General features: G+C 40.4%; 1 pseudogene; it reads left to right on the forward strand.

The window, feature by feature from the left end:
* The first annotated feature begins 17,926 nt into the window (after positions 1-17,926).
* On the forward strand, positions 17,927-18,887 carry LOC113061314 (extracellular calcium-sensing receptor-like; annotated as a pseudogene).
* The last annotated feature ends 8,178 nt before the right edge of the window (positions 18,888-27,065 follow it).

Below are 27,065 nucleotides of genomic sequence, written 5' to 3' on the forward strand. Positions count from 1 at the left end.
TACTATAAAACAATAAAATATCTGCTGCACATCCGCTGTCACTGCAATGCTCTCTTTTCTGAACCTCATGAGAACTCCAAGGAGTGTATTATTTAAATCAGGTCCACTGAGTAACACCTTGTTAAGTGACATTCCTTCAAATTCTGCACTTGAGTCAAACACAACCCTGATTTGGTCAGGTTTTTGTGGGTGGTACACACCAAACATGGGAAGGTACCAACTCTCCTCTTCTTTATCCACAGGAGGGTCTTGCTCTGCATGGTCATTGTCAAAAAGCTTTTGCATGAATTCGATGAACTGAAGTTTCATCTCAGGTTTTTTATCCAGAGTTTTGCGCAGTGACATGAGGCGTTTCATTGCCTGGTCTCTATTATTTGGCAAACGAGACCTTGGGGAGCGAAAGGGCAATGGTGCGACCCAGCTGTTTGCAGAATCCTGGAAGACATCTCTGTCCATGATTTCTAAAAAAGCTTTATCATCCACAGACAGTCCAAGCTTGTCGTCATCTGATGTTCTTCGGGAAACACTGCACACCCCAGGTTATCAGTCATTTCCCTTGCACCTGATCTTACATCATATTCTGATGACATGGTAAGGGGAAGGGGAGAGATATGATGTGCGGCCATTACTATGCACACATGTTCGATAGACATTTACACTTAAAGGTCTATGTGCTGTTCCCAGGCAAACTTCCCCAATGATCACCCATCCAAGATCCAGTCGCTGAGCATATGGAGCATCATTGGGTCCATTTATCTGCTGTCTAACTTTGCACACCCTCAGAATATCCCTTCCTAAAAGTAAAAGGATAGGAGCATCAGGATCAACAGACGGGATTTGATTTAGAAATGGCCGTAGATGAGGAAAATGCTGTGCAACATCTGGAGAGGGAATCTCTGTCCTGTCATCTGGCAGCATATCACACTCGATCAAGTTTGGTAATGAGAGTTTTGTCAGTCCATCTATAGATTCTACCATAAAGTTGGTGGCTCTCCGTCCAGAAGTCTGATTTACCCCAGCACATGCCTTAATAGTGTATGGTGCAAAGCTTGCTTTGATCTTGGCTAAAGATCTGTTACTTTGTTCATCCAAGACCGCATATACCCTGACCGCTTTCTCTCTTTTGCCAGTAGGATACACTGTCACCAAACAAATTTTAGAACATGATCTTGCATGATCAGACTCACCACATATCTCTGTGCATTTTGAAGTAACCGAGGTAGGTGAGATATCAGTCTGCTCCCCACATTGCTCTTTCTCCTTGACAGGCTTATCTGATGTTAGAAATAGTGAATCTGAGTGCAGAGCAGAAACATGTCTCTCGCTGTTACAGTCAGAGCATTTGACAGGTGCTTTGCAATTTTTTGCAATATGCTTCGTAGAGTCACAGCATCTGAAGCAGATAAGATTTTCTTTTAGAAAAGATATACGGTCCTCTATTGGTCCATATAAAGATATACTCGCTCTAAAGGTCCTACACTTTTTGAGTGGATGAGGCTTGCGATGAATAGGACAAAGCCTATCTGGACTTTCAGTTCGTTTCTGATACTGTTTAGACTGTAGGTCATACGTCTGTGATGACACCTCTGTTCGATGTACAGTTACAGAACTCCTACCACTGAATTTGTTAGGTTTGACTCTGCTTGATGTTGATTGATTACCAGGAGTGGAAAATGAAAAACTGGGGTCATTCCTTATTTTAGCCTGGTTTCTCACAAACTTTGAGAAAAAGGCAAAGGGTGGGAATGCTACCTCATAATACTCTTTGTGTTTGGACCCCTGGACAATCCATTTGTCTTGAAGGCTTATCGGCAATTTTTCTACTATTGGATTAACCCCACGTGGAGTGTCGAGGGAAGCCAGGCCTGGAAGGTATCCGTCACCTTTACCACATTCCAGTTCGAGAAGGATATCTCCTAACTCTCTCAATTTGTGGTTGTCTTTGTTCGACAGTGTAGGTAGATTCTCAATTTTCTTTAGAAGTGTGTTTTCAATCACTTCAGGTGCTCCATAGCACTCCTCTAAACGCTGTCAAGCCATACTGATTGCTGTTATTGCATTAAAAGTATGCACATACCTTATTCTTTTGACCAGTTCAGAGGAATCTTTTCCAAGCCATTTTACCATCAAATCCAACTCCTCTCTGGCTGTTAGATTCAGTTCTCTAGTTGAATTGACAAATGAAGCTTTCCACGCCCAGTAGTTCTCTGGGCAGTCATCAAATTTGAGAAGACCAGAACTGACCATTTCATGTCTGATCAGATATTTGGTTATATCTGATGAAACTTGTGTCTCTGGTACATGATGTGAAGGATTAAATGATGTTCGTTTCACATCATTCTCATTTTTTGCCTCTTTTTTTACAGAACCAGTCTTTTTATTTATAAAACACAGATTGTCTACATCTGCATTATGAGGCGCCAGCAGTTTATAGTCAAATTTTGCTGTAGCTGGAGGTAATGGTGGCTTAAATTTGGTTACTAATGACTCATCAAGTGGAAGTTCTGTGAAGGATTCTCGTGAGTGCTGTTGTACATACCCACAGGTACGCTGAGCAACATTGACTGGCTGCAGGTCAGGAACTGATTTTACACTGAATTTGCCACTTTCACATTCTTCTTCCTCATATGCTGCTGCTTCAGCTGAAGCGACTGCCGCCGCTCGTTCAACCTGTAGGATGTGTTGACTCGCATCCAAATCTGCTTTTTGCTTCATCAAACTTGCCTAAAGTTCTGCTTTTTGTTTCATCATAAATGCCTCTTTTTCTGCATATGCAATTTGAGCTTGTGTTGCAACCGCTTTTGCTTTGGCTCTCATGGCTGCTGAACTTGTGCTGGACCTTTTTGATTATGATGACCTGGATGATCTTGATCGTGTTTCCATCTGCTGAAGAGGCTCAGTGTATTTTCTTGTGTGCTCCTCTTCCTCAGTTGGTTGGTTGCTTGCTCCTTGTTGTTGATCCATTTTGAGTTGCACCTTATCTTCAAGATGAGGAAGTCTCTTTGAAGACCGCAGTATCATGAGCTGTTCATGCAACCTTGTTAAGCTTAGCCCGCTGTGAGATTTGACTTTTTACTATTGTGCCCTCATAGAACGTCACTGTGCTCCATTAGACAGATAGTGAACATTTTGGAATAAAGTGCCAAGGCATAACTTTTCTTGGTTATTCTTTACTGTAAAACTGAAATAAAAAAAAAAATAATGTAAATATATATTACAGGAATACAAATACAATAATATTGGTGCCCGATGCCGAGGCAGTGCCCGTTGCTGTTCTAAAGGCTGAGGCGGTGCCCGATGCCGTTCCGGAGGCCGAGGTGGTGCCCGATGCCGTTCCGGAGGCCGAGGTGGTGCCCGATGCCGTTCCGGAGGCCGAGGTGGTGCCCGATGCCGTTCTGGAGGCCGAGGTGGTGCCTGATGCTGTTCCGGAGGCCGAGGCGGTGCTCGATGCTGTTCCGGAGGCCGAGGCGGTGCCCGAGGCTGTTCCCGATGCGGTGCCTGATGCCGCTCCCAATGCCGTAACCGAGGCGGTGCCCGAGGCCGCTCCCGATGCCGTGACCGAGGCGGTGCCCGAGGCCGTTCCAGAGACGGTGCCCGAAGCCGAGGCGCTTCACGTCTCCACAGGCAGTCCAGAGTCGAGTCAGGTTCCAGTGAACTCTCCAGAGTCGAGTCAGGTTCCAGTTGACCCTCCAGAGTCGAGTCAGGTTCCAGTTGACCCTCCAGAGACGAGTCAGGTTCCAGTGAACTCTCCAGATTCGAGTCAGGTTCCAGTGAACTCTCCAGAGTCGAGTCAGGTCCCAGTGAACTCTCCAGAGTCGAGTCAGGTGTTCATGGACCCTTCAGAGTCAGAGCTAGTCACTGATGGCCTTCCAGAGTCAGGGCTAGCCACAGCTGACCTTCCAGAGTCAGGGCTAGCCACAGCTGACCTTCCAGAGTCAGGGCTAGTCACCGCTGACCGCCCTGGAGGACTCTGGCATCGACCACAGGGAAGTGGTGGTCATCTGCTCTGCCATGGAGGACCCCGACATCGACCACAAGGATGTGGTGGTCTTCCGCTCCGCCCTGGGGGACTCTGGCATCGACCACGAGGACGTGGTGGTCTTCTGCTCCGCCCTGGGGGGGCTTCATGTTATTGTTTTTTTTTTGTGTGTGTGTTCACTCCTGTCCCTGTTCCCCTCTGTTAGTCTGGCCCTCCGTCCCTCCCCCTGAACCTCCTCCGGTCCTCCTCCCTCCTGGTCTCCCTGTGTTGTGTTTTCATTCTGGTACCTGTTCCCCTTGTTTTTCTTTTCTCGCCCTCCGTCCCTCCCCCTAGCCTCCACCTGTCCGCCTCCCTCCGCCTCTGTTTTGTGTTTATCATGGAGCGTCTGGGAGCCGCTCCGTAGAGGGGGGGTATTGTCACAGTGTCTGGGTTGTGCTCCCTGGGTTTCCACTAGGTGTCCTCCTTTCCCACGGTGTCTGTCACCTTATCACTTCCTGTTCCCTTATTTGGTCACCTTCCTCCTTGTTTGAATTAATTGATTGTTCCCCACCTGTCTCCAGTTCCCTAATCATCCTTCTGTGTATTTATACCCGGTGGGTCTGAGTCTGTGTCACAGAGTCCTTGTCTTATGTGTGATACTTTCCTGAGTCTGCTCTTGCCGTGTGTTCTTGTTTTGTTTGTTATGTTATTGGAAGTTTTTAGAATTGCATGGAAAAACAGTATGTCCAGCTATAGACAGGCTCTAAAAACTGCTAGGGCAGAGCATATACACAAACTCATTGAAATTAACCAAAACAATCCAGGTTTTTATTTAGCACAGTGGCTAAATTAACAAATTACCAGATGCCACCTGATTCAAATATTCCACCAATGTTAAATAGTAATGACTTTATGAATTTCTTCACTGATAAAGTAGATAACATTAGAAATACAATAGCGAATGTAGATTCTACACTTCAGTTTCATCCATCGCACCCAAAGATAAACGGCAGTGCTTTACAACTATAGGACAGGAAGAGCTAAATAAACGTATCACTGTATCTAAACCAACAACATGTTTATTAGATCCTGTACCCACTAAATGACTGAAAGAGTTGTTACCTGTAGCCGAAGAACCGCTTCTCAATATCATTAACTCGTCGTTATCTTTAGGTCTCAATTTCATTAACTCGGTTATCAAGCCTCTTATTAAGAAACCAAAACTAGATCCTATTGTACTGACAAATTATAGGCCTATTTCAAATCTTCCATTTATGTATAAAATTTTAGAAAAAGTTGTGTCTGCTCAATTGAGCACCTTCCTGCATAAAAATGATCTGTATGAAGAATTTCAGTCAGGTTTCAGGCCCCACCATAGCACAGAAACTGCACTTGTTAAAATTACAAATGACCTGCTCCTTGCGTCAGATCAAGGTTTCATCTCATTTCTAGTCTTACTTGATCTAAGTGCTGCGTTCGACACCATAGATCATGACATACTCATAGACAGATTACAAAACTATACAGGTATTCAAGGTCAGGCTCTAAGATGGTTTAGATCCTACCTGTCCGATCGCTACCATTTTGTTTACTTAAATGGGGTGTCATCTCATTTATCATCAGTAAAATAAGGAGTGCCACAAGGATCTGTCCTAGGTCCCCTTCTATTTTCAATATACATGTTGCCCCTTGGTAATATTATTAGAAAATATGGAATTAGCTTCCACTGTTATGCTGATGATACTCAGCTATATATCTCAACGAGACCAGATGAAACTACTCAATTATCTAAGCTAACAGAGTGTGTTAAAAATGTAAAAGATTGGATGACAAATAATTTTCTCCAATAAAATTATTGGACCAAAAAACACTACACAGAATCTTGTAGATTAAATCTGCAACTAGACGGATGTACTGTTACTTCCTCTACAGTCAGAAATCTGGGTGTTATATTAGACAGCAATTTGTCTTTTGAAAATCATATTTCCAATGTTACAAAAACTGCATTCTTCCATCTTAGAAACATTGCCAAGCTACGAAACATGTTAACTGTTTCTGATGCAGAAAAGCTAGTTCATGCATTTATGACCTCTAGACTGGACTATTGTAATGCACTTCTAGGTGGTTGTCCTGCTTCGTCAATAAACAAGCTACAGGTAGTCCAAAATGCAGCAGCTAGAGTCCTTACGAGGTCAAGAAAATATGATCATATTACCCCAATTTTACAGTCTCTGCACTGGCTACCTATTAAGTTCCGTATCAGTTACAAAGTATCATTACTTACCTATAAGGCCCTAAATGGTTTAGCTCCTGCGTACCTAACTAGCCTTCTACCACGTTACAACCCATCATGCACCCTAAGGTCACAAAACGCTGGACTTTTGGTAGTTCCTAGGATAGCAAAGTCCAGAGTAATGATTAATCTACAGGTTATATAGTGCTTTAACACATCCTAAAGTTTGAATGTTCAGAGTTTTTCAGTATAAAAGTAAATCAGGTTTAAATGTCTGATTTGAATTTCTGTGTCTTGCATCAATTATTAAAAATGTTTATGTCATTTTATACCAAAGGAATATGTCTAGAGTGAGGGTCAGAAAGAGGTCTGGTTTTATCCCGATGTTTTTGAGAGGGCGTTTCTGGATGTAGAGGAACATCACTCTCTTTTTATTAAAATACATTGAAATTGCCAATAAAAAATGTTAAACAATTCAAGTTTGTACAGTCGGATTTTGAGAAATATGATGAAACTTAAATTTAAAATGAAAATATGAAAATTTAATTTAATAATTTGTGTGCAAAATAAAAGACAAAATATGTTTGTAGTTACATATTAACAAGATCATAGTCAGGTATAAAAAAAAAAAAAAAAACATCTAGCTTATATTGTTGTGTTGCTTTTGACCCACCGGTGTGTTACTTCAGAGTCACTGGCCAAAGCAGAAATATATCTCTGTCTACAACATTATCTTTAAAAATTATGTTTTTTTTTTTTTTCTGAAAAACTGTACTATTGCCCCTGCTCACCCCTGGTACAATGTGTTGCTGATTCTTCAAGAGTCACTAAAAACGTATCTGTCCATAAAGCCTATAAAGAATTAGTTTAATATACAGGAATTTACAGTACTTCAGCATGTTATTCTAATTAAATGAGGGTCATTTTATCAGTAAAAGAAATCATGCCTAATAATTAAGCACTCCTGAATATAAGGAGTTGTTCACTTTCAGCCTTTAAGGACAATTACACTCACCTAAAGGATTATTAGGAACACCATACTAATACTGTGTTTGACCCCCTTTCGCCTTCAGAACTGCCTTAATTCTACGTGGCATTGATTCAACAAGGTGCTGAAAGCACTCTTTAGAAATGTTGGCCCGTATTGATAGAATAGCATCTTGCAGTTGATGGAGATTTGTGGGATGCACATCCAGCGCATGAAGCTCCCGTTCCACCACAACCCAAAGATGCTCTATTTTGGTTGAGATCTGGTGACTGTGGGGGCCATCTTAGTACAATGAACTCATTGTCATGTTCAAGAAACCAATTTGAAATTATTCAAGCTTTGTGAAATGGTGCATTATCCTGCTCGAAGTAGCCATCAGAGGATGGGTACATGGTGGTCATAAAGGGATGGACATGGTCAGAAACAATGCTCAGGTAGGCCGTAGCATTTAAACGATGCCCAATTGTCACTAAGGGGCCTAAAGTGTGCCAAGAAAACATCCCCCACACCATTACATCACCACCACCAGCTTGCACAGTGGTAACAAGGCATGATGGATCCATGTTCTCATTCTGTTTACGCCAAATTCTGACTCTACCATCTGAATGTCTCAACAGAAATCGAGACTCATCGGACCAGGCAACATTTTTCCAGTCTTCAACTATCCAATTTTGGTGAGCTCGTGCAAATTGTAGCCTCTTTTTCCTATTTGTAGTGGAGATGAGTGGTACCCGGTGGGGTCTTCTGCTGTTGTAGCCCATCCGCCTCAAGGTTGTGCGTGGTGTGGCTTCACAAATGCTTTGCCGCATACCTCGGTTGTAACGAGTGGTTATTTCAGTCAAAGTTGCTCTTCTATCAGCTTGAATCAGTCAGCCCATTCTCCTCTGACCTCTAGCATCAACAAGGCATTTTCGCCCACAGGACTGCCGCATACTGGATGTTTTTCCCTTTTCACACCATTCTTTGTAAACCCTAGATGGTTGTTTGTGAAAATCCCAGTAACTGAGCAGATTGTGAAATACTCAGACCGGCTTGTCTGGCACCAACAACCATGCCACGCTCAAAATTGCTTAAATCACCTTTCTCTCCCTTTCTGACATTCAGTTTGGAGTTCAGGAGATTGTCTTGACCAGGACCACACCCCTAAATACATTGAAACAACTGCCATGTGATTGGTAGATTAGATAATTGCATTAATGAGAAATTCCTAATAATCCTTTAAGTGAGTGTATATATCAATCATAAATGATTAAATATCTAGTTATTAAGATTGATGTGATTTGGAATTGGTAAAATGTGCTTTGAAAAAAAAAATCATCAGAATATCTAATTTTCACTATGAAAAAGCATTTTTATTGATTTTATTCATCTAAAAGCATTTGTGAAATATTTTTGCCTGCATTACAGCTTAAACTTCATCTGTAAGCTTAACTGTTTTACTGTTACATCCATGAGATTGTGTAAATTGAGATAAATGTCATGTCACAGGATGTCTGTCACAGGTCAGTATCAAATGAGTTTCAAATTATTATTTGCAGCATAAAAAATTATAAGTCCATGAGTATTATTATTTGTTTAGTATATTTTTTGATGTAATTAACATAATTAATAAACTACTTATATATTATAAACAATTATGTTGTCAGAGCCCTACAAACTAATGCAGATTTCATAATCTGTAATGAAAAAACCCAAACAACACATAATTAATGATTCTTTTTTTCTTGTGATTAAAGAGATGTTCTCTCTCTGTCACCCAGCCCATCACCCACCCCCTCCCACTCAACACACACAATCAACACCCACACTCAGTCACCAACAACACACACAGTCAGCCACCAACCCCCCTCCCTTCTTTCACACAGAGAGAGTGGCCTCAGAGTGAGATCAGATGTCTGACAGTTTTTTTTTTTATTTTCTGTTATCCATAGAACATTGTAAAGTTGTGAAACTATACGTATTTGCTCAAGTTTTTGGAAGCTGCACCTTAAAAAAAATCTATGGCAATTAATGTTTAGTTTTTTTACTCTTACTCAAAAAATCACCATGGTAAAACTGTTCAAGCTATCCAAAATCCATTTGCAATTTTAGTTCCTTAATGTTTTGGCATCATGTAGACAAAGTTTGGTGTGTATAGTCTTGGGACTTCACACTCATTAGCATCCATTCTGTTTTCAAATCGCTTATCTCCATGCCGTGATCCCTACTCGTTTTGTTGATCTTGTCAATGAGGCTTTGAAGTCAATTCAGTGACTTAGCTATCAGCGTGATGTCGTCCTCAAACCTGAGATTGATAATACCGTATTTTTCAGACTATAAGTCGCATCAGTCCAGAAATACGTCACGATGAGGAAAAAAACATATATAAGTCGCACTGGACTATAAGTCGCATTTATTTAGAAACAAGAGAAAACATTACCATCTACAGCTGTGAGGGGGCGCTCTATTTCTTCAGTGTAGACTAAAGGAGCACTGAGCAGCATAGAGCGCCCTCTCGCGGCTGTAGACGGTAATGTTTTCTGTTGGTTCATTTCCCTTAGTTCATTTCTCTCGGTTCATGTCAAATTAATTTTTAGAAATAAGTGTCACATGACTATAAGTCGCAGGACCAGCCAAACTATGAAAAAAGTGTGACTTATAGTCCGGAAAATAAGGTAGGTCTACCGTTGACAGCCACGTCATCAACGTTTGGTTGTTTCTCTTTCTCAAGCGCCATTCTCATTATATGCTCCAAGAAAATATTAAAGGGGTGGTGAAATGCACGTTTTCACTCAATATCCTGTTAATCTTGAGTACCTATAGAGTAGTACTGCATCTTTCATAACTCCAAAAAGTCTTTAGTTTTATTATATTTATAAGAGATAGTCTGTACCGTTTTTTCCTGGAAAAGCATGAGCGGCCAGAGGCGTGACGTGTGGGTGGAGCTAAAGAATCACGAGCGCGAGTAAGCATTTGCGTTGAGAGCATCTGGAAACTGTGACATTACCGTGAGGAAAAAAAACATCATCCAAAACAAACCATGGCTAACAGTCAGATTCAGCCGTATATTTATGATCCAGAATCAGATCCAGAGGCTGAAATTTAACAAGAGCAGCAGCAGCAACGATTAGAGCAGGACATTTCTATGTAGTATGTATTGAAACTGTATATATTTGCTTAGCGGTTTTGGAAAATGACTAAGTTCCACTTTATGTCGTCTTTTTTTTATTTATTTTTTTTTAAGGTGTACATGTGGAAAGTGCAGTTTGATGACAACATAGCATGTTGTTTACTTGATGTGCTTATTCCCCGATAGCTAAGCTAACAACACAGAGATATTTGAAGCAGTTTTACTCACCGCCTGCGGTTCCAACACACGATCGTGACCCTTTTTCGTTTGGACTGATTATCCTTAATAAATAAACGATATGCAAATCCGGCATCAAACTGGACCTTGTTTGTAAAACAAGCATCTTTGAAATGCAGGGAACAAACAAAAACACTTACACAATGTTGATGCTCTGGAAAAATAAACTCCATCCACTGGTCCCTTAATGCTGTTTTTTTTTTTTGGTAATCTGTGCAGGGTTTTGTCTTTCCCTGGCAACCAAAAACACACTTCTTTTGTGACATTTGGGTCTCTCACTCTGATCAGTGAATGTCTCTGCTCTGCTCTACGGGAGTGCGCGCTCTGCCGGGAGAAGTGCCCTTAGTACCCATATAAGAAAATTCCACTTCATCTAACGTCACACAGACCCATACTCGAAAAAAAACGTTTCGAATCTTGTGACAAACCGGAAGGAGTATTTTTCGAACAAAAATACTCCTTCAAACGTACAACTTAATTTTTGAAACTTTGTCCATGTTTAGCATGGGAATCCAACTCTTTAACAGTGTAAAAAACTCAGTATGCATGAAATAGCATTCCCCCCCCTTTAAAAAGATCGGGAGATAGGATACATCCTTGGCGCACACCCACCTTCTGTCTTAACCAGATTGATTCGGTTGAGCCGATTCGTACCGCACTTGCAGTCTCAGCATACAGGTTCTTGATTAACTCGACTAGCTTTGGATGAATGCCGTAATGATGTAGAATTCACCATAGGCCCTCATGCCAGACTCGACCAAACACTTTCTTAAAATCGATGAACACCAGATACAACTCCTTGTCTTGCAGCGCTAGATGTTTCTCTGCAAGAAGTCATATGGCAAAGATCTGCTCGATAGTTCCTCGCCCGGCTCGAAAGCCTGCTTGTGCTTGTATCTCGATTGTGTTCTTCATTCGACTACGTATGATTTCAAGAATGATCTTGCTTGCATGGCAAATGAGGCTTATTGTTCGGTAGTTTTTGCACTTGGTGGTGTCTCCTTTCTTTCGCCACGTGACTATCAATGACATGGTCCATAGGGGCGGAAATTGACCAGTCATCCATATTCTGCTGCATATCTTGTGCATGGCTTTCACTGACTCATTTCCGCCAATCCTAATAAGATCACCTTCAAGTCTGTCGATACCAGGCGCTTTCCTGCTTTTCAATTTCTTGATTGCAGCCCTGACTTCACTTTCCAAGGTGCTCGGAAGCTTCTCATGATGTTAATTTGGCTACAGGTTATTAAGCTTGTCCACATTAATGTTTATGTTGTAGTTGTACAGTTCGCTGCAGTCCTCGGTGCAGCTCATCGCACACTCTCTCTCTGTAGTAAAACGTTCTCTGTTCTTGCTTCGAATGATGTTGCTATGCTCTTTTACAGCGACTCCTGTCTTAAGTACTCTCACTTTTTGGAAAAGGGCCCTCGTATCGTTCCGCTTGTTGAGTTGTTCTATCTTATCGCACTGCTTCGTTACCCATTCGACTCGGCTTCTTTCTACCTCTTTCTTTATTTCTCTCGTCAGAGCATTATAACCGGGTTTCTGTGTGAGGACTTTGCTTATGAGCTTCTTTATCTGTCGTCGCTCATCAGCCAGCTCAAGAACTTTGTCGCTAATCCAGATGTTCTTCTTTGGTTTAATGTGTCCGATGATTTGACTTGCGACCTCTTTATAAACTTTGTTTATCTTCTCAAGCGTAGTGTCTAATTCGACTAAGTCTATATTGACAACTTGTTTCCTTGCAAGTGAGAAGATTCTCGATGTTCAGCTTCGGCTTAATTTCTTTTCGCTTCGCTGTACTAAATCAGAGCTTAATTTCAGCCATAAGAAGGTTGTGATCTGAACCTATGCTGGCACTTGGGAAGCTGCGCACATTTCTCACCGTGGTTCTCCATCGCTGGTAGATCAGAATATAGTCGATCATGTACCTTCTGTCTCCCAGGTTCGTGAAACTTACTTTTCGACTATCTTTGTTCTGAAAAAATGTGTTGGTCACGCACATTCCATTGAGTTGACATAATTGAAGTAAGCGTTCACCTTGTACGTTAAGACACCCGTATCCATGTTGGCCGTGGACATTCTTCCATATTTCATCAGTTGTTTTTCCTATGGCAGCATGATGATTTTTTTTTTGATGTCTCGCTTCACAGTTTCGGTAAGCACTTGCTGCATCTGGCTGTAAAACTCTTAAATTTCCTGGTCTTTGTGACTAGTCGTCGATGGTAACGTTGAATCCTTGTCCCGCAATGCAAGCCGTCATGATACGTGACGAGATCGGCTTCCAATCGATCAAGCTTTTGAACACTTCCTTCTCAATAAGCGTGCCCACCCCATACTCATGTTTCTTCTCTCCGCCTGAGAACAACATCTTAAACAACAGCCTAGCTCAAGGGTTTGCTTCTTTGGTTGTCTTTTCATTGGTTTGTGGTTGTTTCTTGGGGGGTTGCTTCACGAGTGTTTCCCCTGTCCTCTCCCGCTATCTGGTCTTCTAGCATGGGTAGGCGCCATTGGCTCTAGTGAGCTCATTTGCCACTTTTGATGGCACTTTTTTTTGTCACTTTTTTCCTCCATCAAGGCTACTACCACACCCGACTCCCAATCGAAGGGTTGTGAGTTCGAGTATCGGGCCCTACGGAATTGTGGGTGGGGGGAGTGCATGAACAGCTCTCTCTCCACTTTCAATACCACGACTTAGGTGCCCTTGAGCAAGGCATCGAACCCCCAACTGCTCCCCGGGCGCCGCAGCATAAATGGCTGCCCACTGCTCCGGGTGTGTGCTCACAGTGTGTGTGTGTGTGTTCACTGCTCTGTGTATGTGCATTTCGGATGGGTTAAATGCAGAGCACAAATTCTGAGTATGGGTCACCATACTTGGCTGAATGTTACTTTCACTTTTTTTTTCACTTTCACTTCCAAGGTATCGTTAAGCTAAGGTATACATCCCCCCTCCCCCCCCCCGCCAGCTATCATTTAAGAGACTGTGTTCAACCCCATGCTGAAGGAGTGTGGTGGGATGCAAGGTCTGTATTGACACAATGGATGGAGATCTCAAGACAGTCCCCTAAATGCAGGCCTATCCAAAGTTCTTGTAGTCACTGAGTTTTGTGTAACAGTATGCATTTCCCTATTTCCTGCAGTAACATCCAATGTTCTAATGTTCTTGAAGTCACTAAGAGTTTTATGTAATTCTGTGTAGAACAGTTTGCAGTTTTGTTTGCATGTTTTATAAGGATTAAATTAAATTTTTACAGATTACATTTTCCATTGTACTTACTGAGTTCAGCTCCAACCAGTTCCAACCACATTGCTTGGACATTGCTACTGATCCTGATAACCTTGCTTAGCTTAGGTGTGTTTTTTGGGGCAGCTAAACTTTGCAGGACACTGGCCCTCCAGGTGCAGGACTGGGCTGACACTAGCTCTTTACATTCATTGCATTCATTTTTCAACACCTAGAACATGTTAAAATATACAGCTCATGACAAATAAAAGTTCCAGATGGACAAACATTAAATGCATAAAACATTGTGAATAAACAATATATTAAAATAAATTTGGATGTAGGTTGAAAAAGCCAAAATGCGAACTTTTAACCTGCGAAATGCGAACTTTTTTTTTATTTTTATTTTTTTACTTTTAACCAGCACCCTCCATTATGGGACTCACAGCTGAAAGTGCCCTACCTAACTTACAATTTTAACAGTTCCTTTGTATATAATACCACCATATAATTTTGGTGTCTTTGAAAAGAAGACCCTTTGGGCTTTTCATTTTTATCAACCAGATTTGATAATTCTCAAAAATATTAAAAGTTATAGACGCTGAAGTGCCTTGAAATGTTTTTTTTTTTTTACCACACTGATTTTTGTTATTTTTTTTATTTTTATTGTTAATCCATCTAATCTAGAAAAGTAATGGATTGAAAGTCTCATGAGTTTATATTTCAAATCTGAAGAAGATATCATGAAAAATTAGATTCCTGCAAATATTTTTTCTGAGACTATGTCTAGACCCCCTCACCCCTCAAAAATAAAAATAAAAATATTTACCAACTGTATTGAAGGCTTCTACAAAATATTTTAGTCATTAAACATACCACTGCATATTTTTTTTTTTCAAGTGTAAAACACTAGACACAAACGTGATTTATTTGAGCACTAGAAAAATACAATAAGAATAATTTGAGTAAGGAAAGTAAACAAATAAAATAAAAAAGATTTAACTTTGTATGCCAATTACAGAACATCCTGAGATTGCTAGAAATGCAGCATTTACAATGAATTACAATTAAAATGTGTGCTAATGTGCTGATGACCAGTTATAGGGATGGTAATAATACAAATGCGCCATAAAGTCAATAAACTACTCTCTAATCATATAGATGACGTTCATCTATAGCCATGAAATCCGTGATTACACAGTAATAACAAGCTGATTTGCATTCAAACAGATGGTAATCATGCAGAGACAGGCCAATTCAACATAAAACACACTCATACATATATGAAAACTGTTGAAAAATAAAACAAAGAAAAAGGTGATCGCTAAGTTCTGCCTCCATCAGATGACAGGTGCGTCAGAGTGCGCATCACGAGCCGTCACGGGAGAGCGCCAAAATTCAAATAAACTATCTTTCATCTATCTTTCATTTTTTTTTGGTGGATCGTCTTATTCTGTTTGTGACACTGTACGCTGAAAAACCATGCCATTTTTTACTACCAAGACGCAGTTTCTGAGCATGAATTATTCCATAACGGACACAACAATACTGTCCCTGAAGAACTGAAATGTAAACAAAGGAATTATCATCCATCCATTATAACTTTGTTGACCTAAACATGCTCCATGAGATGTCGTTCAGTGGACCCTTACCTTCCTAACTAAACCAGGATTTACAGCTGTGGATGTGTTTATTCTTTATAAGCTTTTCATTGTAAAAAAGCAATCCGTCATCGATGCTTGAGGCTTAGATCTTTATAATGGTATATAGTTTGTCAAGATTAAATTTGTCCTGTTTCATTTAATCTACGTATTCGTAAACATTGACATGTGAAAGTTGAGGGGTGTTGAGGACATGGGCGTCAGGGTGCAGGCTAACAGGTTAAGTAGTTATACAGCTTGAAGTCTGAGGTTTATTCTTGTACACAGATATGGCATATTCATGGCAGGACACATGAAATTCATGCATTTATTTGTCATTTATGTTAACAGAAAAAGAGTAGACTGGATTTTTTTAAAACCTGTCGCCCCCTCTAGTGGACATTAAGTATTAAGGCCTTCATTGCTCAGATAACAAAAGTAAACAGGATTTTTTGGGATTTTTTGGTAAGTCTGACCAGTTATACAGCAATGCGAGTCAGACGAGTCTGAAGGTCTGAGCTGAATATGTCTGAGTATGTCTCAAACACCGTTGGGCCTCACGCGGCTGATGACTTCCAGCTGTGACGATCAGCCCATGATGTGTGCGTGAAGGTGTACTTGGTCGGTTTCCAGGGCAATGCTGATATAAGCTTGGGATGCTCGTTCTTTTTCCATGGTCACATAATTTATCTCGACTGGGGACAGATTTTTGCTAATAAATAACATGGGATGTTCTTCCTGGACTTGAGACAGAACAGCTTCCAATCCTGTTTCGGAAGCATCCGTTTGCAGCAGGAAGAGACAGCCGAAGTCCTGGGCATGTAGGACCAGTTCAGAAGTTAGCACCCACTTCACACCCCCTGGAAGGCCTCTTCCACATCAGAGTTCCAGGTAATTCATTCTGGCTCCCTTCCTGGTCAGGTCTGTCAAGGGGTGGCTAGAGAGGAGAAGTTAGGGATGAAGCAGCGATAATACCCCGCCAACCACAAAAAAAAAGCTTGTACCTGAGTACCTGAGTCTTTGTGCTGGGTCTCGGGATGGCGTTCACTGCCTCCACTTTCTTCTCCTGGGGTTTTATGAGACAGCGTCCCACCCGAAAGCCAAGGTACTTCACCTCGAAGAGTGCTAGATGACAATTGCGAGGGTTGGTGGTGAGTCCAGCTCTCTGAAGCTCCATTAGCACACCCTGCAGATGGTTAAGGTTGTCATCCCAACGTTCTGAGTGGATCACCACGTCACCCATATAGGCAGCGGCATATTGTTGATGCCCCCATAACAGGATATCCATCAAATGATGGAAAGTGGCTGCACGGTGGTTCTATCACCCCTAACTTCAACATCTGCTGGATTTCTGTCTCAATAGCCTGCCAACACGCTTAAGGGATCTGATAGGGCCTTTGCTTAGGGGGAAGTCGTGGCCTAATGGTTAGAGGGTTGGACTCCCAATCAAAGGGTTGTGAGTTCTAGTCTCGGGCCGGACGGAATTGTGGGTGGGGGTAGTGCATGAACAGCTCTCTCTCCACCTTCAATACCACGACTTAGGTGCCCTTGAGCAAGGCATCGAACTCCCAACTGCTCCCCGGGCGCCGCAGCATAAATGGCTGCCCACTGCTCTGGGTGTGTGCTCACAGTGTGTGTGTGTGTGTTCACTGCTCTGTGTGTGTGCATTTCGGATGGGTTAAATGCAGAACACAAATTCTGAGTATGGGTCACCATACTTGGGGGTGTTCTGATGTCATGATAGAGTACCTGGGTCTTCTGACCGATCAGGTGTTGTTGCTCGGTTTTCTGGGCAGCTGACAGGTGGGGGTTCACGTCAACAACTACGGTTTCCGTGTTGGTTTCGGTTTTCGAGCGGGGCATCACCAAAATCCATTTTTCCTTCCCCCTTTGCTGGGCAACACAGTGTAGCAGGCAGTTCTCAAGAATAAAGTGTTGGAGAGGATGGGGTCTGAGTCCACTTTCCCTCCATAGAACGCACCTGCATCCAGCAATGCTTAAGCAGGTCATCTTCATGCTGAGCGTTGCCGAACAAGCCCAATCTCATTACCTGATGGAAGACATCATATTATAGGTTAGAGTTATGGGAAGGGGACTCACCATCTATTCCACTGTCTGAGGCTAGGAGGACGGGGTGTCGACGAGACCTTTTCATCAGACGCCATGCTTTTGGCTGGCAGGTTGCGTGGCAGTGGTTAACAGACAGTCAAAGCCTGGCCAGTCTCTTCCCAGGAGGACGGGCACTGGAAGGTCCTTCATCACTCCGAATTTGATAGGCCAGGACCCTGGGGCGGCGGAGATCGTCATGCGGCAAGCTGGCACCTGTTGTGTGTCCCCATGCACGCACGTAATCGGAAGAATAGCCTTCTTTTCGCTGTAGCGCGGAAGGAGGTGAGCTTAGATAAGGCTGACTGAGCTTCCCAAGTTCAGTAGAGCCGGAAACAGCCGGCCATTGACCTTCACATGACTTCTGATGTCCCGCCAGCAGATCCCGATGTACAATGCAACATGCCAGCCTGTTAAGAGGTTCTGAAAAGAATGACTAGGCCCTTTTCTACAAAACTCAACCCCTCACAATTTCCAAAAAGCATGTTTCTCAAAGAATTCTGGGAAAGCATTTTTCAATGCTCATTGAGCCCAAATGCATTGCAAAGGGCATGCAATGGCTCAGAGCACGTGAAATATATCAAACATCCTTTCACTGATGAGTATGATCTGAGATATGCCAATAATGTCTACAAGGCTGTGTATGCAACAGCTTATGTACTGCATAATCTATTGTATTGTAATCATCAAAAATGTCCATTTGCTAATGTCACCTGTGCTCAACCTACTACAATACAACCATAGCAGGTCAAATAAATTCTATATAGAAAATATAAATATCTAACTTTAAATATATGTAGAAATGAAAGTAAACTAAATGATGCAAAGAAAAGATTATTGTGATTATTATTACTATTATTATTATTATTATTATTTTTAGATTTTACATTATATGCAGACTGTGAATTTCACCATGAATGGGGGAGAAACAGTATTTTCGATAGAAAAGTTGACTCCCCTGCAAGATTCGAACTGGTAAACTTACAAAAAGTCACAATAGGCACAATGTAAGTAGCGACTATTGGCAACTATGATGCAATTCAGCCTTTTGGGCAACAGTTTACTGTGAAAAATGTCAACATCATCTGGGGAGGAGGCCTAAGGATTGTAAGACTCTCTTTTCAGATTGACTTTCCAATCAAAACAAAATCCCCAAGTGCACATGTGATGCAGCAATGCACCATAATGGCACAGACAAACATGTGTAAACATGCAAAACATATTAAACAGCATATTATTTTTATGATGTTGTTCAAGAGATTTCCCTGGTGTGTGGCAGGTGCCTGTGTCTGTGTGTAGTGAGAGCTGTCCCCTAGGCACTAGGAAAGCAGTACAGAAAGGAAGGCCCATCTGCTGTTTTGATTGTATCCCATGCCCTCCAGAGGAGAAATAAGTAAAACATCAGGTAATGCTTGTTTAATTGGTCTTTTAACTCTTGCAATTCATTGAAAAAGGATCAAATGGAAACATTTAACAAGTTTTTAATCTAAATGATCATGAAACTGTCCTCAGAACATAACTTAAAGCACTTGTATAAAGGAGTAGTGAATGATAAGCTATATGATCAGTTAGTATATATATATATATATATATATACACAGTGGGGCTCGAAAGTTTGGGCACCCCTTGCAGAATCTGTGAAAATATGAGTAATTTTCAAAAAATAAGAAAGATCATACTAAATTCATGTTATATTTTATTTAGTACTGTCTTGAGTAAGGTAAGATATTGTACATAAAAGATATTAACATTTAGTCCACAAGACAAAAAAAATTCTGAAATTATTAAAATAACCCCACTCAAAAGTTTGGGAACCCTTGGTTCTTAATACTGTGTTCTGTTACGTGATGATCCTCGACTGTCTTTCTGTTTTGTGATGGTTGTGCATGAGTCCCTTGTTTGTTCTGAACAGTTAAACTGAGCAGCGTTCTTCAGAAAAATCTTTAAGGTCCTGCAGATTCTTCAGTTTTCCAGCATCTTTGCATATTTGACCCCTTTCCAGCAGTGACTTTATGATTTTGAGATGCATCTTTTCACACTGAGGACATTTGAGAGACTCAAACACAACTATTTAAAAAGATTCAAACATTCACTGATGCTCCAGAATAAAACAAGATGCATTAAGAAAACTTTTGAACATGATGAAGATGGCCGGGACTTGATTAAAAAAATTAATCTAATTAATTAGAGGCTTTGTAATGAATTAATAGAAATTAATCACATTTTAATCGCATATAAATATTTGATCTGAAAACAGTGCGAAGTAATTTTTTTTTCACATGGATTTATAGTATACCATTGAATAATGACTGAATACATAAGCTTAAGCAACAAAATATTGTTTATTTTTGTTCAACCAAGTCTAGAAGACCAGTGCAATTTTTGCCATTAAGTGTAGCAATAGCATATTTAGAAACAATTTAGAAATAGTACATTTCAGAAATTCAGGTAGCTTATAGGCGCTGGAACCTTCTGTAAAGTGTTTTTTTAAGTAATACACAATACTGTCAATTACATTCAGAACATTGGAAACCCTGACTATTAGAAAACATCTCTCTGTTGCTTCAGAGGCCATAACATACTAAGTCTAACTCTCAATAACCTTGGCCAAAACAATAAAGAGTTTAACATAAACTGCCAGTTGCACCAACAAAATAATACATAGTTCAACATAAAGTGTAAAGTCCACGCTAGCTGCTATTTGTTTTGCGTTGAGGTGATACTTGAGGTTCGATCATGTGCTGCGGTGATATGCGAACGCTAGTTGGTGCTTCAGTATAATCGGTCCGCCGAAACTCATCCAGTGAGAAACGTTCTGCGGTGCAAAAATAAGTTATTAAAAAGGCGGCAAATTTTTTTCTGTTATTTTTTGTGTAATTGCTTAAGCTGGGTAGTAACGGATTACGTAATCAGATTACAAAACTCAAGTACTTGTAATTAGAGTAAACTACTTTTTAAAATACTCGTAATCAGACTACAGTTACTTTTTTATGGATTACATGATTACATATTATTTACACAATGGTAAGAAGTCGTTCACAAATCATTGATTCTCCTAATTTATTTATTTTTTTATACGTTTATATTTTTTCCTAATAAACCTGCCGCTTATATACGTTCGTGAATCTTCGAGTTTTTCCGGCGGAGACGGGGAGGGGGATCAGAATCACCCTCAGAAGAATATGGAGGGGAACGCAGCCTTTAATCACTGGATGTTCAGACATCATTTAATGTTTTTTTTTTTTTAAGACATGGCAAAATGTCACTATTCAGTGTAAACTCTGCCCACCATGGATTAATTTGCTGTCAATGGAAATCTTTGACCTACCAAAGTTATTGCTGGGAATTTCATGTCCTTTAATATATTTTTGTAATGTTGATATTTCTTCATTGTTACTGGGTGATTCTTCAATTGGGGGCTATTTTGCCATCTTACATGTTGATGAATGAAATTTGGTTGAATTTTGTTAGAATTATGTCAAGACAATGTTTACATGCTTTGATGTAAAGATATAATAATGGCCACGACTGAGCTTAAATATAATTTGAGTATTTTATATCTATTTGCCAACTGGCACTGCAAAATGTCATTCCCATCACAACATCAAAAAGTCTCATAATGCAAAGAATGTATCAAGGAGATCATTTAAACTCATTTATCTTGCAAACATTGTTAACCTTCAACAATACGTATAAAAAACAAAATGTTTCCATTCAGCCAATTACATATATTTTCTTGTTCTTACCATCAAAATGTGTTATTCTGTGTTCATCAAAGCACACTTTTGTTTAATTTCTGGAAAATTAATTTTAGATGTTTTTTCTTTGAATAGGTGGATGAGTATTTCATTAGGCTTTTCATGCAGCACCTCAAGATTGAACATAAAACAGTTTTAAATGTATGTTTGCTGTAAATTAAGCAATGTGGCGGTAATGACATACTGTTCTGGTAATGACATAGTGTTTTGGTAATGACATAAACGAAAAGCGCACTGATACATAAAGCAAATTTAAAGGCTTAAATAATGACTTATGATGAGTGTTGTTGAAAGAAATGGACAGATGTGAGGAGATATATAAATATGACACAACCATCAACTTGAACATGTTTATTTCAATCATGAAAAAACCATACACTATTTTCTAGAGAATCAATTGTCACAATGGGATAAAACAGCATAAACATATCCTTCATAAATATTTCATAACTATGACTATTACCATTAGGTGAAATATTATATGTTTAGGTTAAAACTCATAAAAGTTGCATTGGGTCAAAAGTAACAATGCATAATGAACCTTGATGTTTGCTTTCAAACATGTATTTGAACATTCAAAACATGAATTAGAGATGATAAAGGGAGATGGATGGGATGTGGAGAGAAAGAGATACTGGGCCCTATTTTAAATGACAGGCATAGTGTAGTCACTCAATGAGCAAAGTGTCCTGAAGATTAACTCCAGCCATGCCATTGTGTGTCATGTGGGAGTATTGTGGTGACCCAATGTTTTTGCTTAGGATCTTGCTCATGGTATTAAAATAAGATAATTTAATTTCATAAAGAATTGTCTTTGTCATAAAATTAGGTTTTATTTAGAATTTAGACTTTGCACTTTTCCTGCAATTTAAATTAGGGCCCACTGACAGAAAAAGAGGTAGCAAAAAAGTTGAGGGAGAGAGCACACTAGTTGACCTAACATGAATATCCAGAACTCCAAGAACTATATCTCCATAACTATATCTCCAAGGACCACCCTCTTGACAGATCTCTTATCAGTGGGAGAACAATTTCTCTCAGACATCTACTGGCAGCATTATATGCCTCCGGACAAGTTCGACCGGACAAGTAACCTGAACAAAATTTTAATAACAAAAAATAACTAGGGCATCACCGAAACTGTGAAGAGAATGATTCTGATTTTATTACTTTCAGTGTAAACGGTGACTAATAACAGATAATGTATTGATAGTATCAAGGTCGCGTCAGTTGAGGCTCGTGCAGTCTGTGTGACTCGCGGAGAAATTAAAACTATAAGAACAGCACACAAAAAAGAAACAAACATTGCGATACAAAAAAATATATAAATATTCTGTATAATATGTGCAACATCACACGACCAGGAGTGATGTTTTTCCGACTTTCAGCTCGATTGCAAATGTGATATTGATTTTATACATCAGTTAAATAAACAAGTAATATTAACTGATTTACATTTAAGAGACATTGTGGATTTTAACTTCATTTAAAAAAATAATAATAATTCTAAGCAAAGCCAAAGCAGAACAGTCGCGGATCTCCGAGCTAAATGATTCATTTTTAAATGAGTCAATGATTCAGTGAGCCATTTATAAAACTATTACCTCCTTCATTTATTGAATGAATCAGCCGTTTGAATTAATCGGTTGAATCAGTGATTCACTCATTAAGACAGTGACTTGTCACCCCCTACTGGAGGTTTAATATCATATTTAAAAATATCATTGCATTTTTCCAACATTTCATATTTTGTGTCACGTTAGTGTTATAGAAAACACGGTGATAGAACCAAATGCAGGCAAGTCGTTTATTGAGGGAAAATCCAAAAGAGGAAACAGTCCAGGCAGAGGTCAAAACCAAACATAATCCAAAGCAGACATAAACAGGACATGAACACAGGGCAAGACAAAGCAAGGCAAGACGAGAGTTGACGGACATGAATAATACGTAACATTAAACATGGACTCCGTAACACAGACTTAGACAGACTGGGTATTTATACACAGAAGGATAATGAGGAAACAGGAGACAGGTGGGGAAACAATCAATTACACAACAAGGAGGAAGGTGACCAAATAAGGGAACAGGAAGTGATCTGGTGACAGACACCGTGAGAAAGGAGGACTTCTAGTGGAAGAGACATATACCGCCTCGGCCTCTGGAACAGCCTCGGGCACCGCCTCAGTAACTGCATTGGGAACAGCCTCGGGCACCGCCTCGGCCTCTGGAACAGGATCGGGCACCGCCTCGGCCTCTGGAACAGCAACGGGCACTGCCTCGACATCGGGCACCGCCTCGGCCTTCAGAACAGCATTGGGCACCGCCTCTGCCTTCGGAATAGCATCGGGCACCGCCTCGGCCTCCGGAACAGCATCGGGCACCGCCTCGGCCTCTGGAACAGCATCGGGCACCGCCTCGGGAACTGCATCGGGAACGGCCTCGGGCACTGCCTCGGGAACGTCCCCCAGGCTTTGAGAAACGGTAGAAGTCTGTATCCTCGCCCTCCGCCCTCTACGATGGCGAGTCGGTGGCCCTGGCGCCTCAGACGTTGAGTCGGCCATCTTGGGCTGTGGCGCTAGGCTGGCGGCCATCTTGGGCTGTGGCGCTGGACCGGTGGCCAATTTGGGCATTGGCCCTGGGTTAGCGGCCATCTTGTGCTGTGGCGCCGGACTGACGGCCATTTTGTGCTGTGGCGCTAGACTGACGGCCATCTTGGGCTGTGGCGCTGGGCTGGCGGCCATCTTGTGCTGTGGCGCTGGGCTGGCAGCCATCTTGTGCTGAGGCGCTGGGCTGGCGGCCAACTTGTGCTGTGGCGCTGGTTTAGCGGCCATCTTGGGTTTAATCTCTTTTTTAGATTAAATATTTTACCTAGTAGTGATATTGCTGTGAATTTCATGTTTCTCAATATTGGTTTTCAAAATGTACTTAATTATAAGTAAATATGCTTTAAAATCATAAGATGTGATTTTTTTCCCAGTGTTACTAGCAAACTCTAACAGCAAGGTAAATTAGTGTTAGTATTTTCTAAGTATTAACTGTCCATATATTGCACTTGACAAATAAGATATTGTGGCTTTTTTGCTGAATATTTTATATATTTAAATATATTTATATATATAAGTACAAGATTAGGCTAACTGAATATATGTGATATCAAATAAGGGTTTGCTCAAATGTAATCTAAATGTAATCCAAAATTAATCAGATTACGTTACCAAAAATGTGTAATCTAAGAGATTATATTACTGATTACAATTTTTTTCATGTAATCTGTAATCAGTATTTGATTACAATTCATAAGTAATCTACCCAGCTCTGTATATATATATAGTACAGACCAAAAGTTTGGACACACCTTCTCATTCAAAGAGTTTTCTTTATTTTCATGAATATGAAAATTGTAGAGTCACACTGAAGGCATCAAGGGCTATTTGACCAAGAAGGAGAGTGATGGGGTGCTGCGCCTGATGACCTGGCCTCCACAGTCACCGAACCTGAACCCAATTGAGATGGTTTAGGGGTGAGCTGGACTGCAGACAGAAGGCAAAAGGGCCAACAAGTGCTAAGCATCTCTCGGGGACTAAGAAGGCTGTTGTAAGACCATATCAGGTGACTACCACTTGAAGCTCATCAAGAGAATGCCAAGAGTGTGCAAAGCAGTAATCAAAGCAAAAGGTGGCTACTTTGAAGAACCTAGAATATGACATATTTTCAGTTGTTTCACATTTTTTTGTTATGTATGTAATTCCATATATAATTCCACATCTGTTAATTCATAGTTTTGATGCCTTCAGTGTGAATCTACAATTTTCAAAGTCATGAAAATAAAGAAAGCTCTTTGAATGAGAAGGTGTGTCCAAACTTTTGGTCTGTATTGTATATATATCACTGTCGGGGGGAACTCCTATGTCCACATTTTGTAAATTTCATATTTTTCACAAATCCATGCTTTTGGTCAGTCCCCACGTGGGTATGTTAATTTGACAAATTATTAACCAATCTAAAGTCTTAAAAATAGCTTGAGAGCAGATCTCGTAACTACATTGGACACTTCAACTGTCTGGACACTTCAACCTCTTCTTCACACCGCCGGAGCTTCGCAGCATAATCAAGATGAGAATCGCAACAAATCCTCGTCGAGCAGCACGTCCTCTGAGGTAAATATCCTCAAAACAATGTTTATTCATGGTTCAGTTATATGAATGATATAATAATAGTTTATGTTTATTATATATAACAGTTTTATCTTGAAGTAATGGTAGTGCTGAGGTGTCATGTATTGTTTCTGAGGATGCTAGATTTTTCTTTCTGCTAGGTCTAGCATTGGACGGTAGCTATCTTGTTGACTGAAATCTTCCATGTTTTTGTTTCTGACGAGGATAATGAATTTAATGCACAAAAATAGCATGCTGTTGACCAAGTTAGCCACTATGCATAGTTTTTTTGTCATGTTTGGTGAGATAGCTTAAAAAAATTCTTGACCACCGCTATTTCTGGCGCTCGTATGCCGATCTGAACTTAGCGCAAGACAATCCACTGCAATGCAGACTAAACCTTGTGCATTGCAGATAAAACAGGATTGTATCTTACAATGTCAAGGCATGCAATCATGTTCAACAAGTAGCTGCCTTTGCCATGTTGTTCATCACTTTAAGCAAGCTAGCTGGCTTCTTGGCTCGTTATCATACGTAAACATGCTGTATAATTTAGGGAAATGATCATTTGACTTTCATTAATTTTATTTTTTTTGCAGCAACCTTGTCTGTGTCAGATGCGGCCTCTATTCAGACCACCTGAAGATCAAAGAGCTGAAATCCAAACACCTCCAAGACCTGAAGGAAGTCATCCCAAAAGACTTAAACAGATTTTAAGACAATTTGCTTCACTAGCTTAAAGGGATATTTCACCCAAAAAGGAAAATTATGTAATTAATGACTCACCCTAATGTCGTTCCAACCCCGTAAGAGCCCGTAAGACCTCCGTTCATCTTCGGAACACAGTATTTTAGATTTAGTCCGAGAGCTTTCTGTCCCTCCATTGAAAGTGTGTGTACGGTATACTGTCCATGTCCAGAAAGGTAATAAAAACATCTTCAAAGTAGTCCATGTGACATCAGAGGGTCAGTTAGAATTTGCTGAAGCATCGAAAATAAATTTAGGTCCAAAAATAACAAAAACTATTACTTTATTCAGCATTGTCTTCTCTTGTGGGTCTGTTCTTTGCGCGTTCATTGCAATATAGTGATATCCGGTTCGCAAACGAATCACTCAATGTAACCGGATCTTCTTGAACCAGTTCACCAAATCAAACTGAATTGTTTGAAATGGTTCGCGTCTCCAATAAGCATTAATCCACAAATGACTTAAGCTGTTAACTTTTTCAATGTGGTTAACACTCCCTCCGAGTTAAAACAAACCAATATCCTGGAGTAATTAATTTACTCAAACAGTACACTGACTGAACTGCTGTGAATAGAGAACTGAAGATGAACATCAAGCCAAGCCAGATAACGAATGAAAGATTGATTCGTTATCTTAAACTGTGTTCCGAAGATGAACGGGGGTCTTACGGGTTTGGAACGACATGAGGGTATATGAGTCATAAATTACATAATTTTCCTTTTTGGGTGAACTAACCTTTTAATATAGGATGCAGTATTAACACAGTCAATATGATGACAATGTTATCTGTGTTACACTATGATATCAGTTATTAATGTATTTCAAATATCTACTTAATACTAGGCTTATTATGCATGTGCATTGAAGTTTTAAAATGTATCTAATATAATACTTGAATTAAATTGGATGTTT

This window comes from Carassius auratus, chromosome 43 (assembly GCF_003368295.1).
Source record: "Carassius auratus strain Wakin chromosome 43, ASM336829v1, whole genome shotgun sequence".
Classification (NCBI taxonomy): domain Eukaryota; kingdom Metazoa; phylum Chordata; class Actinopteri; order Cypriniformes; family Cyprinidae; genus Carassius; species Carassius auratus.